This window comes from Carcharodon carcharias, chromosome 2 (assembly GCF_017639515.1).
Source record: "Carcharodon carcharias isolate sCarCar2 chromosome 2, sCarCar2.pri, whole genome shotgun sequence".
In the NCBI taxonomy this organism is placed as follows: Eukaryota; Metazoa; Chordata; class Chondrichthyes; order Lamniformes; family Lamnidae; genus Carcharodon; species Carcharodon carcharias.
Genome location: NC_054468.1, coordinates 68,729,720 through 68,748,573, shown reverse-complemented (window position 1 = coordinate 68,748,573; position 18,854 = coordinate 68,729,720). Strand labels below are relative to the sequence as shown.

General features: G+C 42.7%; 1 pseudogene; it reads right to left on the bottom strand.

Moving 5' to 3' along the window:
- Window positions 1-7,955: 7,955 nt before the first annotated feature.
- LOC121287494 lies at window positions 7,956-18,132 on the bottom strand (annotated as a pseudogene).
- Between the last annotated feature and the right edge of the window lie 722 nt (window positions 18,133-18,854).

Below are 18,854 nucleotides of genomic sequence, written 5' to 3'. Positions count from 1 at the left end.
CACACACACCTTAAACCAGCTTATATTTCACCCCTTTCTTGAACTCACTCAAGTTCTGTCGAAGGGTAATGAGGACTCGAAACGTCAACTCTTTTCTTCTCCACCGATGCTGCCAGACCTGCTGAGTTTTTCCAGGTAATTCTGTTTTTGCTCACCATGCAAGCTTGACTCTGAAATGAGACGCATCAAAGATATCCTGCGGGATAATGGCTATCCTGATCAGATCATTTCACGCTGTATATCACGCAAACTCATGAACAGGCCTGAGGCCATTACTTTCAGCCCTGAAATGTGCCCAGTCTACCCCAAACTACCCTGGAAGGGCAAGGTATCTCAAAAATTTGAGCAACAGGTAAAGCTAGGTGTTTTATGCTGCTACTATGCAGTAGCAACACGACACTAACAGGGTGCTGCTGTCAAGCCGAAAAGAAGTCCAGACTGTCACACGAATGAGTGACATGGTGTATGAGTTTCAGTGCCGGTGTGATGCTAGGTATGTAGGCCATGTGTCCCAAAGACTGTTGGATCATATCAAATAACATGCCCCTTCTGCTGTTTACAATGAGTGAGGACCATATCCAACCAGCCCGTGCTTGCAAAACTCAAAACACAGTGTCCAACATTAGATGTGATTCTGCGATTGGACAGCATTTGCTAAATAACGCTCAGTGTGCTAGGAATTATGCTGACAACTTATTTAAGATTGTCAGTTGGGCTCACAGTGTAGCACATTTACGGATACTGGAAGCCCTGGTCTTTGCAGACAGAAAGAACATTTACACAGAATCACAGAATTGCTATGGTGTAGAAGGAGGCCATTTGGCCCATCGTGTCTGAACCGGCTCTGAGCATTTTAACTTAGTACCAATCTCCTGCCTTTTCCCCAAAATCCTGTACATTGTTTCTATTTAAATAATCACCCAATGCCCTCTTGAATTCCTCAGCTGAACCTGCCTCCACCACACTTCCAGGCAGTGCATTCCAAACCCTAACTACTTGCTGTCTGAAAAAGCTTTTCTCACCTTGACCTTGCTTCTTTTGCAAAACTGTGCCCTCTGATCCTTGGTCCGTTTATGAGCGGGAATAGTTTCTCCCTATTTATCCCGTCCTGGCCCCTCATTATTTTGAAAACTTCTTTGAAGTCTCCTCTCAGCCTTCTTCTCTCCAAAGTAAACAGTCCCAACTTCTTCAATCTTTCCTCATAACTGAAGTGTCTCATTCCTGGAACCATTCTCGTAAACCTCTTCTACAATCTCTCCAATGTGTTCATATCCTTCTTATGATATAGCACCCAGAACTGTACACAATACTCCAGCTGAGGTCTAACCAGTGTCTTATATAAGTTCATCATAACCTCCCTGCCCTTGTACTCTATGCCCCTATTAATGAAGCCGAGAATACTGTATGCTTTAGAAACAGCTCTCTCTACCTGTCCTGCCACCTTTATTGACTTCTGCACATATACACCCAGGCCTCTCTATCCTGCACAGCCTTTAAAACAGTACCCTTTACTTTATACTGTCTCTCCATGTTCTTTGTACCAAAATGTATCACCTCAAACTTCTCAGCATTGAACTTCATCTGCCACCTATTTGCCCACTCCACTAATAAGCCAATGCCCTTCTGAAGTTTTTATACTGTCCTCACGCTTCACAATTCTCCAAAGTTTTGTGTTGTCTGCAAACTTTGAAATTGGGCCCTGCACACCAAGAAGAGCAAAGGTCCCAACACCGACCCCTGGGGAACTCCACTACAAACCTTCTTCCAGCCTGATAAATACCCATTAACTCATACTCTCTGTTGCTTATCCCTCACCAATTTTGTATCCAGGTTGCCACTGTCCCTTTTATTCCATGGCCTATAACTTTCCTCACAAGTTTTATGTGTCACTGCATTGAACACCTTTTGGAAGTCCATTTACACCACATCAATGGCCTTGCCCTCGTCAACCATCACTGATACCTCTTCAAAAATTCCAGCAAATTAGTTAGACACAATTTTCCTTTAAAAAATCCATGCTGTTCTTCTGAATCAATCCAAATTTTTCCATGTGACTATTAATTCTATCCCAAATAATTGTTTCTAGAAGGTTCCCCATCACTGAAGTTAAACTGATTGGTCTGTAATTGCAGGGCAGATCTTTCCAACCTATTTTGAACAAGGAAATAATGTTTTCAATTCTCCAGTCCTCCAGCACCTTCCCCGAACCCAGGGAACATTGAAAGATTATTGCCAGCACCTCTGCAATTTTCACTCTCACTTCCTTCAATATTCTTGGATGCATCTCATCCGGTCTTGGTGCCTTATCAACTTTAAGTACCGACAGCTTATCCAATATCTCCTCCTTATCAATTTTAAACACTTCTAGTGACTTGGTTTGCTTCTCTGTCACCATGGCCTGGGCTGCATCTACCTCGTAAGTAAAGACAGATGCAAATTATTCATCTCACACCTCAGCCATGCCTCTTGCCTCTACATGTAAATCCCCTTTTTTGGTCCCTAATCAGCCCTACTCCTCCTTTTATCACCTTTTTACTACTGACGTGCTTATAAAATATATTGGGATTTCTTTTTATGTTAGCTGCCAGTCTTTTTTCATAATCCCTTTTTGCTTCTCATATTTGCCTTTATACATCCCTTCTGAACCTTCTGTATTCCGCTTGGTTCTCAATTGTATTTGCTACCTGATACCTGTCACAAGACCACTTTTTCTTCTTGAACTTAATTTCTATTTCCTTTGTCATCCAGGGAATTCTGGATTTGTTTGTCCCACCCTTCCCTTATGAGGGAACATAGCTTGACAGTGCCCAAACCATCTCCTCTTTGAAGGTAGCCCATTGTTCAGTTACTGTTTTTCCCTCCAACCTTTAGATCCAATCTCTCTAGCCTTGCTCCGTTCTTGCCCCATTGAAGTCCAATCCCTGCCAGCTGATTATTCTTACTCTGGATTGACCAATATCCTTTACCACCGTAATCTTAAACCTTATGATACAATGATCACTGTCCCTAAATGTTCCCCTACTGTCACTTGACCTACTTGGCCCACCTCATTCCCAAGAGCCAGGTCTAGCAGTGCCTCCTTTCTTGTTGGACTGGACATATACTGCTGCAGGAAATTTTCCTGAACACAATCTAGGAACGCTTGTCCCACACTGCCCCTTACACTACCACTATCCCAGTCTATATACGGGTAATTAAAGTCCCCCATTAAAACTACTCTACGATGTTTACACCTCTCTGTAATGTCCTTGCATACGTTCCTCTATATCCTCCCCACTAGCTGGTGGTCTATACATTACACTGAGCAATGTAATTGCATCCTTCTTATTCCTTAACTATAGCCAAATCGATTCTGTCCTTGAATTCTATGACACCTCCTCTTTCTCCAGTACTACAATAATCTCCTTAACCAAAAGCACCACCCCTCCTCTTTTTTCCCTTTCCTATCTTTTCTGAACACTTTGTAACCAGGAATATTTAGCACCCAGATCTGCCCTTCCTTAAACCAGGTCTATGTTATTCTAACAACATTATAATCCCACAAGGCAATCTGTGCCTATAACTCCCCAGTTTCATTAACTGCACCCCTTGCATTTCCATACATGCAGTTTAACCTTGATTTAGACTTCACTACTTGCTCTCTTACTCCGACTCCATCTATTAACTTACCACTCTTTATTTTAGTGCTATCTGTCTCTCCCAGCATTCCGTGCACCCTGGTATTACTTTCTAATATTCTCTCCTGGTTCCCACATTCCGCCTGAGTTAGTTTAAACCCTCCCCAACAGCACTAGCAAAAGGACCCGCAAGGAACTCAGTTCCGGTTCTGTTTAGATGCAAGGTGTCTGGCTTGTACAGGTTCCATTTCTGCCAGAGCCAGTCCCAGTGTCCCAGGAATCTAAAGCCCTCCCTCCTGCACCGTCTTTCCAGCCATGCATTCATCTGCCTTATCTTCCTATTTATGTACTTGCACGTGGCACTGGGAGTAATCCAGAGATGACTACTTTAGAGGTCCTGCTTGCTAATTTTCTACCGAGCTCCCTATAATCCGATTGTAGGACCATATCCCCCTTACTTCCTATGTCGTTAGTACCAACATGGACCACAACCTCTGGCTGTTCGCCCTCCCCCACAAGAATGCCCTGCAGCCATTCTGTGACATTCTTGACCGTCTCAACAGCGAGGCAACAAACCATCCTGGAGTCATGTTGACAGCCATAGAAATGTCTGCCTGCTCCCCTAACTAAAAAATCACCTACTAGTACTGCTCTTCCGTTCTTCTTCCTCTCCTCCTATATAGCTGGGGCACCTGTGGTGCCAAGGGCTTGGCTCTTGCTGTACTCCTCCAAGGATCCATCGCCCTCACCGATCTCCAGAATGGAAAACTAGTTAGTGAGCAGGACCTGTGGGGATTCCTGCACTAGCTGCCTGTTTCTCTTGGACTGCCTGGCGGTCACCCATTCCCTATCTGCCTGCTTGCCCCTAACTTGCGGTGTGACCACCTCTCTGAACATGCTATCCACATAGTTCTCCGCCTCATGGATGTGCCTTAGTGACTCCAGTCACTGCTCAAGCTCTGAAACATGGAGCTCAAGCTTGTGAAGCTGGTGACACTTCCTGCACATGGGCTCATCTGGGTCATGAGAAGTGTCCATGACTCCCCACATGCCACAGGACGGGCATTCCACTTGGCTAAGCTGCCCTGCCATGTCTTAACGTTAAACTTTTAAATCTCTTAAACTTTTAAATCCTACTTAATAAACCTTACCAACAAGTACAGTTCCTACTTTATTCCAAAACTTAGGAATAGAATAAATCTTAAATACTTACTAGATACTCACCAGATACTCACCAAAGAGCTAGCTTCTTCTTCAACCAATCAAATTGTTTCTTCCCCATGATGTCACAATGTTTTTTTTAACTCTCCTTTCGAACTCAGCACGGGCTGGTTCCGAGCAGCTGACAGGTCGGCCTCTCCAACCTCTCTTCCCAAAGGTGAGTGATGTAGGCTGCGCTCCCCAGGTTGTATTTAGTCCCCCCCACCCCACCATGTATTTCTCACAGGTCTACATCACCAATCGCTTTCCCGAAGGTGAGTTATGTAGACCACACTGCCCATGCTGTATCTATTTTCTCCCCATTCTGTGTGTATCTCCCATAGGTCTGCCTCTCTTACTGCTCTTCCCAAAGGGTGACTTACATATTGTGCTTGTTTCAGCTAAACAAAATAAGTGATAGCCATTCACTGGTTCATTCCTCAGGGCAATGCCTTGCCCAACCTGAGTCAAGCTGCCTGGTTTAAATTTTTAAACAATGCTTGGCAGTTAACTGTCAGTCACCATTAACTGGTGCATTTTCCATGGCAATGCTTCTATCCATCAGTATCCACTTGCCAACCAATCAGCACTCTCTTCTCATACAGTATAAAGTTGTTGCTTCACCTGACATTGATATTCTTGCAATTGTCCTGATGAATGCAAGATGAAAAGCTTTGACAAAATGTATTTTTTCAGCAATACTCATGAACAGTAATTGGTGAAATTCCTATCTGGGAATTCTGAATTCTGGTGAATGGAATAATTTTAGCAATAACTTCACAGCTATCTCTCTACCCACTACCCTATTTCAGGCCAGTACTGACAGAGTGCTGCACTGTCGGAGGTGCCATCTTTCAGGTAAAGGCATTAAACCGCGACTGTGTTTGCTTTCTCAGCTGCACATAAAGGATCTCATGGTAATACATTATGTAGAAGAGCAGGGGAGTTATCCCTGGTACCCTGGTCAATATTTATCCCCTCAGTCACCACCACAAAAAACAGATTATGTGGTCATTATCACAATGCTGTTTGTGGGAGCCTGCTGTGAGCAAATTAGCTGCCACATTTCCTACATTACAGTTGTGATGCACTTCAAAAGTACTTTCTTAGCTGTAAAATGATTTGGGGCTCACTTGGTCATGAAAGCCACTATATAAATGCCAGTCTTTTTCTTCCTACCCAGAAAATGTCAAATTTAATGCTGAAAATATCATACTGTATTTGATAAGGGCTACATCCATCATACATCCAACCATGACAAAGTTGAACAAATGATAAACCAAAATAATTTTAAAATATAATATTCCCTGAAGGCACTGATTCCACGTTTGGACCTGGTATTTAGTATTTAGGGAAATACTCTCATGAGCAAGCTAGAAGCAGTGAGTGCTCATGGGTTCCTTATCTTGGAAGGCAATGTGATAATCAAGAGCAATTATATACTCACCTTTCACCTGCACATTAATAGTTCCAATAGAGTTACTAGACAACAAACAGGAGCAGGAATCCTACTCAATGTCCCCCTCCAATTTAACTATTGTTGCTCAGGTTGAGATCAGCTAACCCAGGAAAATGTAACATTGGGCCTTTTCAGTTTGTGTGTGCCTGAGAGGGAGAGACAGCATCCACTCTTCCTTCTTATTACCATTTTCTGTCTAAGTTCCTTGGCAGTTAATATTGGGATTCATGTTACCAGTTTCTGAGAAGGGCGGTTTTCAATTGATAATTATTTTTGGGGAGATAGAAGATGTAGCACTTAGTTTTTTTTAGCAGACTTGAAGGGAATGTGGGGAGTGGGTGGTGGGGAATGGAAGTTTGTGCCAAGTTACGTTAAACATTAATGAACAGACTATTTACTTGCTCTAACTACATTCCCTGCATTAAGTTTATGGATTCTTCTTGAAGTAAAATAACCTCAGAAGTTTTGGATTTTCAAGAACCCACTTAGCACTCACCTACTGAGAAATTTTACAGGTGGCAGGCAATATTAAAGGTAAAAATAAACTTTTGATATTTGTATCCTGAAAGTTTTTATTTTTAAAACAGATCAAGAATGTTTATTTGATTACTTAAATCATCATCTTTAAATTCTTACAATGAGTATTTAATTTAGCTATCGATATCATTTATATATTGATATTGTAACTAATGTATGAAAGGTAGATTAATATTTTGTATGACATCTTGTGACCAGTTCAGCACTCCCAAATTCCTTATCCTTTGCTCCCAGTGGCTTCTAATTATAGCGGGATAAGTCAATAATACCACAGAAAACCTGTTTCCTTTCTTCCTATACTTAAAATGGCAGCCAATAATTCTTATGATTAAGAGAAGGGGAGTCTTGTGCTTTCAAAACCATTGCTTTAATACTTTATAAAGAAGTTTAAGAACTTTGTTATTAAGCATGAAATAGTATTAACAGGAGCAAAGAACGTTTTTATTCTAAAGCTGCTAATGCATAAGGAGCTGAATTGGATTAAAAGGACAGAAATCTCAACTGAGGTTGGGTGTGTAGGAGGATCCTAATGATGCTAATACAGCTGTGTTAAAACAGTCAGGAGTCAGGACTAGATTAGACTGGTTCCCAAACTTCTTGGAAATTCCCTACATAATTCCAGGAGGAGAGTGGAGTTGTGTCATTTCTCCGCCCCTAGGATGCACTATTATAATCAGGAAGTGGCAACAGCTTTTATACCATTTGAGCATCTGAGGGGGTGGGAATTATGCGGTAGTAAAAACCACTGATCTGTGAAAGAGTTCTTTACCTGTTCAGAATAGACAGATATAGATATCTCACCCTCAAGGGTGCTAGCCCATTGTTCAGCTTATCAGTTGACAGTTCACAGCACATGCAAGATAACATCTTAACTAACAACATAGAGAAACAAGAAAAGGGACAGATGAACTACTCTCCTCCTTTCTTTTAATCTGTATATTTACACATTATTACTGGGGAACGTTCCAACAAAAGGCTGCTAACAGCAGATCAGAGCTATTTCACAATTCTTTGCTATCTCATCTAAATATACTTCTTTCCACAAGTATAAATCAACATTCGAAATGAATTATGGTAACCAATGATTAGAGAATTACATTCTATTTGTTAACGTTCAAGCAATTTAATGTTGTGCCAAATTTTCAAATGCATACCTGGAACAAGAGATCATGCACAAATGAGCATAAAAACATTAACTGCAACACAGCCTTCAATCGAACAGTACAGCATGTTTGAACTTGAACAATAACAGTGACAATATGCTTGGAGGGGAAAAAGTAAAACTGTGATGACATATTGTCTTTCTCATATCTTTTACACTAACCTTTCATTGATTTTCCCAGACCACTTCTTAAATTGCAAACCTGTGACCTACTCTGCTGTGACCTGAATTCTTTTGAGCTTCTCTGCTCAGTGGACAGTTACTTTATTATGACTGAAGTATTTTCTATGTTGCAGCCATCCTACTTCCAACTGCAAACTATAAACCTTGGGTCTGCATTTTTGACATGAAGCATGGTGGCAAAGCTAATGGTGCAATTGTATTCACAGAAAAATTACAAGTTTATTTTCTGGAAATTTCACTTTAAATTAATGGGAGATATTTGACTAAACTAATATAAGGACTTATTAGACATATTTATCTGTATTCTGCACGTATTAAGAATGTGAACATTTGAGAAACAGGGAGTGCCAAAATATACATCAGTGCTGATTACACAAAACAGTGGCAATATGACCAACCTGTAACCATCATTCATGAGTCTGCATGGTATGTTGCCTCCCTAGACATCATAGAGATGGTGCAGAATATTGTGCAGGGGGTAGGAAGTGAGCTAGAAGTTGTGTTACAAATTAGTTTTGTTATAGAATTGATTTTCCAGGCAACTTTTCTTGGTGGAAACATTGAACTTTATTTACAAGATAGCACCAGCAGCTACATGCGTGCATAAGCTCTATAACTAAAGAACTCTCTCCTAGAAGTTCCCTGTGCTACAAACTGATTGGTTTACACAGATTGTTTGATCTTACAGCACAGAATTATTCTTAAAGCAACAGTCTTACATTTAACAAAACTATAATTACTACATTCCTCCCTCTTTAACTTGTCTGTATATATGTTGTTGTGGAGTCTTGTGAGGAGAGGTACACACAAGTTTGCTCTTGGCTGCTCACTATCTGCAGAGAATCACCATGACAAGATATAAAACCCAAAACATTAAGTCATGTAGCACAGTCTCAGTTCTGGAAACAGGTCAGTGGAGAACATCCCCACACATTTAACTGAAGGAGTCAGTATGGAAACCCAGGTCAACATTTAACACCATGCAGGACACTGGGTCTCCAAATGTTATTTATCCCTCTCAAGAAAATATTCCTTGTGCTCTTTCTCAGCAGGCCTTGCAAGGGTAGATTCTTACATCAAACAGATTTTCTGTATACATTTCCTCATTCATATTGTCCCAAAGTATGACCTGGTTCTGATGTACAGATGTGATGTAGGTGCCTGCTAGGTCCATTCCAGGTTGAGGTACATCAGTGTACTTTGCAACAGCTTCTGCAGTGAATGACAGGATTGAAGAGAAGAATGTTCCTTCATCATGTCTTGACAATTTGGATAGCACACATTCCAGTATGAACACAAACTTTGAATCCAGAAAGGAAATCATTTCTTTGAAGATTTCTTCAATCAAATCATCTATCTATGAGTGATACTGCTGCCATTACTTATTAAATTCTTGTGTACCTTCTAAAATGCAGTTTTGTAGACTGTTTCTTGGCGTCCACAAGCACATTGATTATTGTACAGACAGAAAAAGGAACACACATATCTATTGACTTGCTCATTTTTTTTTGTAACTTGACTACAAATGCACCTCTTGTTCTTTTTCACACAGGCCTGGATCATATCACTGGCCATGAGCTTGAGTCTCTCAGGTGGCTTCCTGATCCGTGTGGAACATCGCAGCTCCATGACTTTCGAACCTCTTATAGGATCCGTATTATCTGAAACTGCAGCAACATCAGGTACCTCATTAGGCACAGACAGTTCACTGTCATCCACTCTGGCAGAGACATCTGGCACCTCTATTCTTGGCTGAATAAGTTCAACAGGAACCACAGGTTCAACAATGGTTACAGATGGAATATCATTTTATTCAGGCATCCCCCTTCTTAAATGATCCACGTGTTTGTGGGTGATCCAGCCCTCCATTTCTATGTGGTTCACAGCTGCAGAGGCCACAAATGATGAACCCAGTGGTGAGTCAAAAGAGGAGCACAGTGAGGAGAACGCTGAGGGCGTGGAGGCAGACCTCAGTAACCTCCAGGGAGGCTGGGACACCAAGGACACTTGATTCAATGCTCCTTCAGCCAGGCTACCAAAGATTTGCTTCCACCTCATGCCAGGGCTGCTGCCTCCATATCCCAGATGTCTGAAATGACCCTTTCATTTGCATCCAAAATCCACTCAGTGCCTGTGTAATGAAGTATCGAGCCACTCGCATCCAGCATTACATACTGGCGTACACTGCATCAGAAAAAAAATGGTGAAGCATAATCAGGCCATCAGAACCAAAGCAAATTTAATGTTATTGTTACATTGAAAGCTTAATGACATTACCATTACGGGTGCTGACGTCCACACCAGCAGGCACATAAATAAATGAACAGAAAATTACTTGTGAATTGTTCCTCTTGTGCTCATGGTGCCTTCAACTTACGTTTTTAAGTGCTATGTCTTGGTGCCTCCCCACCACCCCCCATGCCCCTCCCCCACCCCTATTGCTGGCACTGGAACTGGAGACAGCCTACTGACTCTGCTGTCTTATTCGCCTTGATGACCTTGAAGGTCATCCACTAGCCAGTGGAGCCTGTGCTGACCCTGCCTGGGAGGGAGTGGCCAGTGCCACAGCTGGCATCTCCGCAGTCATCGCAGCCTCATCAGATGCCGCAGTCACTGGTGGAGGGGCGGAGGAGCTGCTGCCATCATCCAGAGCTCCCTGAGAGGAGCCCGCAGAGACAACAAGCAGCTCATGCACCAACGTGAGGTTGCTCTGGACCTCCCTGCTCATCATTGATGGGCAGGCACCTAGCTGGGACACTGGGTGCCTCATCTGTCTTCCACACTGGCACTGACCACCTGAGGTCATTGCCTATGTGAGGGCTTGCAGGCCCGAGCGCAATCCCAGAGACCCCTGATTCTGTCTCTGGAGCTGCCTCTCCATGAGTCACCACTCTCTCAATGGAGGAGGCAGTGCGCTCAGCCATGAGGGTCAATTGAGTGCTCACACTCTGCATGGACTCCTCCACAATGGAGACCATGGCACGCAAACCCTCATGGATCTCCGTCAGATCCTCCCACATATCCTGCTGGACAACCAGCATCTGCCGTCTAATGGACGACTCCAGAGGCTCATCATCTTCCTTCAGCTGAACACCATTCTCGTCCCCAGCAGTCCCCTGACTGCCAGTGCCCTGGGCATTCCCTAACTCCACCTGCACCTCAAGTGAGTGTGAAGTGCCCTCACCAATGTGCACCAACATTCTAATGCCCACCGAGGTGTTGGTATCTGCACTGGTGTCAGGTTCCAAGAGCGGGTGTGATGCAGGTGCAAATGAAGCCTGGTGGTCCTCTGACATCAGGGGTGGCCCTTCGGAGTCCAGAGAGTAAGTGTGTGCTGTCGAATCTAAAAGGGGGAACAAGGACATGTCATTAGTTTAAGCCATCACACCAACACTCTGCAACCCTGGTGAGACAATGGAGATCTGCATCACGGTGCCATCATTTTTCAATGATCAACTCCAGGTTTGAGGCACCCATCAATGAAGAGACTACACTAGAATGGTTGCACAATCTGAAACTCTAACCTCTGTGCACTGTGCTCTTACCTTCACCTGGCACCCCTACCTCTCCACACCTGGTTGCACGTGGACCGTGCCTGCTCTCCAGCTCAAGGGCATCCTGCTCGAGCCTAATGAGCAGCAGCAGGTTGGGCAGGCCTCCACCTGTCCGTGACCTCTCCAACTGGTTATGGCTTGTCTTCTCCTGAAAGAACAAAGGACCATTGATTAGTTCACTCTTTAACTGCAGCGTCATTGCAGCTTGGCCAACCCCAGCTGAGGAACACCTCACAGGGCACATCTGAGTCATGGCTGGGCCACAAGGCACTCAGTCCAAGCAGCCAGGGCTCACCCCCTTGGCCACCTCCGGCGTCACTGACAGTTGGCACTCAGACTCAAGCACCCCTGAGGTCCAAGGGGGCAACAGCCAGACCTTAACACTTCTGCACACTGACCCATGCCAGCAAGGTAGTCAACCTTCCTGAGTGCAGCATGTCATTGAACATCTTCCAGCACTGCACCAATGTTCACTGCACCATGTCGAGGCTGCTAACCAGTGTTGCAACCTCCTCCCATGCCCTCTTTGTGAGGTGCTGTGGCCTCCTCTTCCCATCTCTAGGGACAAGCGTGTCCCTCCTGGCAGCCCCCTCCACTAGGAGGACCACGAGGCACTCACCCGAAAGGCGGGGGGCCGAGTGCCCATCTGACTTGTCCTCCCGCCTGCCGTGTCCAACCTTACTAGACTCCATAAGTTGAATACACAGATGAAATGTTCTTCCATGACAGCTTTATAGGGGCTGCCTGGGCCTTTTTAAACTGGCCGTCGGATCGCCATTGGACCCAGTGGCCAACAGGCACCTATCCTCACTTGCTCCTCCCCGACCAGTGAGGAGACGTGTTTCACATTGGATGGGCTTTAATTGGCCCTCCAGCATGAAATTGTGTTCAGGGGCCGATCATGGGTGGCCAGCTCTTTCCCAGGCCCACCGACCATGCCCACCTGCTAACCTCAAAATTTTGGTCTTAAAGCTACAGTCCTACCTTTATCAAAACTATAATTACTACAGGTATCAACGAACTGAAATCCTACAGTCAGATTTTCAGGAACTAGGGAGGAAGTTAAAAAGTAGGACAACAAGGTAGTTACTGTGCGCTAGCAAGAGCAGAAATGGGAAGATTGGGAGAATCAATGCATGTCTTGAGGCATGATGCAGAAGGGAAGACTTCATGTTTTGGGGGCATTAGGAACATTCTGGGGCAGGAGAAACCTATTCAAAAGGGATAGGCGGCACCTCAACAGGTCTGAGACCAATGTCCACATGGGGAAGTTCACTACTGTGGTTGGAGGAGTTCAAACTAAATTGGCAGGGGGGTGAGCACCAGCATATATGTGTAGAAGAGAGGAATAAGGTGCATAAAGGAATGAGATTGTCAGAGCATTACAGAAGGAAGTAGTACCATATTCGACAGGAGCAGGAATATGAGGGATACAAAGACAGATTTGGAATGCATATATGTTAATGGGTAAATTGTTGTGACTAGATTGGTGATCTACAATCACAAAAAGCCACATGTGAATATAATGTGGCAATAACAGAAATGTGGTTTAAAAATGGTGAGGACTAGGTACTTAATATTCAAGTTTACAAAGTGTTCATAAAAGTTTGGGAAGTGAAAAGGGGAGGTGGGGTAGCATTATACATTATGGAATTAATTATATTGTTGGAAAGAAGGGATATCCTTGAGGGGGCAAAGACAGGATCCACTTGGTTAGAGTTGAGAAACAAAAAAGGCATGATCATGCTATTGGGGATTTTTCTACAGAGAAAAGAGAGAAATGTTGCACGATCTTTTCATTTTGCAGTCTCCAAAACAAACGCAAGAATACCAAATTTCAGACTATCACAACAATTTATACTATAGGAAAAAAGGGTGTTGATTGGATGGCAGGTCAATTCTGATTGGCCAAGTCATTGCCATGAAGAAAGCAACAGGAAACAATAGGCTCTCCAAGCTCCCAGGTAATTCAAAAAAGGTGCAAGGCTTGAACATATGCCAATTGTTTGCAGAAAACGGGTCCCTGTGTATGAATGTATATCAGTGCTACCAAGCATAAGTGAGCTACATTATGAGCTTGACTGATTATCTTAAATTGGTTGTTAGTGTGTCCATTCACTTGCTCAGGTTTGTTCAGCAAGTTCCCAATTACAGAATCACATCTAACAGTAGACGTTTTGTTTTGAGTTTTGCAAGCACAGGTTGATTGAGTACAGTCTGTGCTCTGCCTATTATGAACAACCAAAGGAACATGCTGTTTGATTCAATCAGCCAGTCGCTGAGATATACGGCCTATGTACCTGACATCACATTGGCATTGAAATTCATACGCAACATTGCTCAATTGTGTGGTAGGCAGAACAATGGTGTAGCCATGGGATCCCCTCTAGGTCCAGCACTCACTGATATTTTCATTGGTTTCCACGAGAAACATGTCTTTGATGGAATGAATCCTAAGCTTTTACCCTGTGTATATTTCCGATATGTAGATGACTCATTCACAATTGCAACTGCGTTTAAAGATTTCCTTGCACGCCTTAATATCTCCATTCCACGCTTAAATTCACTTTTGAGGTGGAGCAGTCTAACACGCTCCCTTTTCTCAATCTGATATTTGAGAGATCTGCTAATGGGTTCTCCACTACTATCTACCACAAGCCTACATTCACGGGTCAATATATACACTGGGATTTTTAAAGCTCCATGCACTACAAGATTACCTTATCAGCAATCTTGTAAACAAGGCCCTGCATATTTGCTCACCTTGCAAGATTGACACCAAAATAAAGTGCATCAAAGCTAACCTGCAGCACAATGGCTATCCTGATTAGTATCATGCAATCTCGCAAAATGGGTCAAAGGCCACCACTTTTGGACCTAAAAAGAGCCCAATCTATCTTAAAAAACCTGAAAAATGAAAGTATCTTAAACATTTGAACAACAGACTAAGCAAGCTATTTCACACTACTGCTATGCAGTATTTTCCACTAACAGGGTGCTGCCATATTTGTCCAGAAAGGCATTATGCCTGCCACACAATTGAACAGTGCTGTGTGAATTTCAATGCTGGTATGATGCCAGGCACATAGTCCGCATGTTGTAGTGATTGACTGATCGAATCAAACAGTATGTTCCTTTGGCTGTTCATAACAGACAGAGTGCAGATTGATTCTCAACCAACCTGAATGCAAAACCCAAAACAAGATGTGATTTCATGTTTGGGCAGGATTTGCCGAACAATCCTTAATGCGCTAATAACTACACTAACAACCAATTTAAGATAATCATTTGGGTTTGTAACATGGCTTACTTATGCTTGCTAGAAGCGATATATGTTCATACACAGGGATAAAAGCAAAATGCCGTGGATGCTGGAAATCTGAAATAAAAACAAAGTGCTAGAAAAATGTTGCAACGTTTTTGAAGAAGAATCATATTTGACTCAAAATGTTAACTCTGTTTCTCTCTTCACAGTTACTGCCAGGCCTGATAAGTTTTTTCCAGTACTTTCAGTTTTTTTCCATTCACAGGAGCTAATTCTCTGAAAGCAAAAGGAAATGTTCAAACCTTGCACCTTTTTTAATTACCTGGGAGCTTGGAGAGCCTATAGTTCCCTATTATTTTGGTCCATGGCAATGCCTCAGCCAATCAGAGTTGACTTGTCAATCAATCAGCACTCTTTTCTCCTGTACCATAAATTATGACTGTTTGAAATTTGGCATTCTTGCATTTGTCCTGATGTGTACAAGACAAAAATCTTCAGCAGCATGTCTCTTCAGCAATATTTAAGTTCTGCATTCCCAAGTGACTGTTAGTCAGAGAGAGATAGATAAGCAAATCTATCAGGAAATTACAGAGATGTTCAAGAAATAAAGAGTGTTGATATTGGGGGACTTTAATTACGTAATTATTGATTTTGATAATGTTAGAGTAAAGGGAAAGGAAGAGAAGGAATTTCTGAAATGTATTCAGGAGAACAGTATGTTCCAAGTCTAACTTGGAAGATGGCATTGCTGGATTTGGTTCCTCCAAGTGTCTGTGGAGGAACATTTGGGCAAGAATGATCATCGTATGACAAAGTTTAACTTAGTAGGTCAGGCTAGATATATTCCAACAAGGGCAAAAGGTAGGATTAGCAAATCCAGAGATGATTGGATGATGAGGGAGATAGAGGTGAAACAAAAAATGTGTATGATGCATGTCAGGTGAATTTTTCAAGCACAAACCAGGTTACATACAATATGTTGAGAGGGGAAGTGAAGAAGAAAATAAGATTGGCATAGAGAGAATATGAGAATCGAACGAGAGTTAACATAAAAATGAAGGCAAAAATCTTTCACCGGCATGTAAATAGTGAGTGGGTTGTAAGAGGTGGGGTGGGTGCTATTTGGGACAAATAGCACGGCATAGGTTTAATGAAGCGGGGCAAGGCTAGAATACATAATGAACACTTTGAATTGGTGTTTTCTAAGAGGATGTTGACAACATAGGTGTAGAAGACATTATGGTAGAGGTAATGGATGGAATGAACATTGACAGGCAGGATGCAACTGGAAAGGCTGGTTATGCTTACAGTGGATGTCTCCTGATCCAGGTAACTTGCATCCCAGGTTAATAAAGGAACTAAGGTGCAGATAATGGAAAGGCTTACCATAACCTTCCAAACCTCCCTAGATAACGAGAGGTGCCGGAGGATTGGACAGTAGCAAATGTGACATCCATATTCAGCAATGGACAATCCTGGTAACTATAACCAGTCAATTTAACATCAATGGTGGGTAAGGTTTTACAAACAATAATCGGGGGAAAAATCAATGGACACCCAGTATGGCTCTGAAGAAGGCTTATCGTGCTTGAATAGTCTAATTTAATTTTTTTTGGTGAAGTAACAGAGAAATTTGATGAAGGGAATGTAACGGTGTTGCCTGTATGGAACCACATAAAAGGCTGGTTAATAAATTTGAGGTTCATGCAATAGGAGAGTCAGTGTCAACTTGGATAAAACAATTGACTTAAGGATAGAAAACAGTGCGCCATGGTAAATGGCCACTTTTCACACTGGACAGTAGTTTTCCAGTAATGTCTGTTATCCTCTTGTACCTCATCCAGGCAACCATTATTTATATAGGAGGCATGACAGCATCAACAGACTATTTGATTGTAGAGGACATCACAGACGCACCACGTCCTGTGTTCACTCTGTGTCCACACATGTATTCTTCCAATAAGAGCTGCTGTAAACCATTCAACAGTGGAAATCCCAGTCAGTTGTCCTTTCAATAACCCAGGGATATAATGACCAACTGTAACACCACTACCACAGCCACAGCTGAGATCAGCTAACTTACTATAAACTGAGGATAAAACCTGAAGCCTTCCTTGCAGCTCTGAGATGGAGACTTTACCCCTGAGACCACCGAGACACCTTAATGAGAGCAGCTTTTTGGAAATATATAGAGTGGCAATGAGGAAATCAGGTTGTTATCATTTCCTCAAGCAGCTTATTTTCAGGGATCATATCTTAACACGTTGTCTGACAGCCCCTATCAAAGCATTAGCCTGCCAATTTGAAGCTGGGAACGTGGATACGTTTTCAATGTCAACACACTCTGACTTTCTTCAACAGAAGGAAAATTTCAAGTGGGTTTACATAATGTTAGTGTCTATCACAGTATTTTAAATAGATGTCAGTAGGAAATCATTCCAAAGGTTATGTCAAAACAATTGGGATAATCTTAACAATGACTATCCTTCACATGAATATTTTGAGGAAATATTTGTACACTGTATGTAAAAATTGTAACCTTGTTTATGTAGAATGCACTGAAGATTTTCCCACAAGTGGTAAATGGGGAAACATTTCTCCTTTGTGTGAATATATTTGGAAAATCTTTTAAAATGCATGTACAACAGTGACTGTGGTTTGCTAGCTACAGGGTGTATGATTTTATCTTATTGATATGAATTTCATGCCGAGCTGCTCGCCACTGATCTCGAAGAAAGCTGCTCACAAAGATCGAGTGATCTCTGTAGCATGGATTTCCTCTTTCCTGATGTCAGCCTGAATCTGGCATCAAGTCAAGGGGACCTCTAGGTGTCCAACAACAGTAGTGTCATCAGCCAGGGTGGGAATTCTCACAGATAGCAAACTGGGAAGTAAAATGTATTGATTATCCTTCACTTTTAATTACATTTTCCAGAAAACTTTAAAAAAAGGATTGGGACATGCACATGGAATGAAATGGCTTCAGTCTTCTCAATTGGAAGTTGCGACTTGTCCAGGCCTGAATGGTGAATGAGCCACTTGGCAACATAATGGCAACGCAGAGGTCCACTGATGTGTTTGGAGAGGTTCTGAGTGTCATCAGCACACATGTGGAGGCCAATGACTGCAGAGGTTGTCACCAAGGGGGACAGCATATGTAGTTGAGGAAGAGAAGGGGCTGAGGGTCGATCCCTGGGGGACTCTAGAGATAACATTGCATGGGTAGGAAGACAAACCATCTCCAGACATGCTCTTGGACTGATAAGAGTCAAAGAAGTGAGGTGGACAACAGAGGGACATTGAAGGAGAATAGTGTGATTGCCATGTGAAAAAGGTTTAAAAGAGAACATGGAGGGAAAATGTATCACATTCATTGTTCCAGAGGATGCTTTTTCTGACTTTGTTTAGGGATACTTCATTGATGGTTGGAAACCTGACTGGAAAGATTTGAATTAAGTTGAAGTTAAGATGAGCACATATTTAGGAGGCCAAAAGGTCTCTTCAGAGAAAACAAAGTCTGGAGATGTGTCGAAGTTTGCAAGAACAGAGGGTCAAGGATTCTTGTGGTGGAGAGTAATGATGTTGAGGAGAGAAAGCTATCAGTTTGAATGGGAACAGGAAAAGATTTTGGGTGGTCAGCAGTTTAGTGGGAATAGAGTGGAAGGAATATGAGGTTGGTCTCATAGATAGGGTAAACTTTAAATGAGCATGAGGGGCATGTAGAATCAGGAGAAGGGCAGAAAGGAGCTTGGGGAAGGGTTTGACTTAGTGAGCAAAAGGAGAGCAGCTGAATTTTTGTTTCAAAGGTATACATTAGCTCCTTCCTTATTGGAGTTAAGGGTGGGTGAGGCAGGGCAAAGGGGTTTGAGGAGATTGT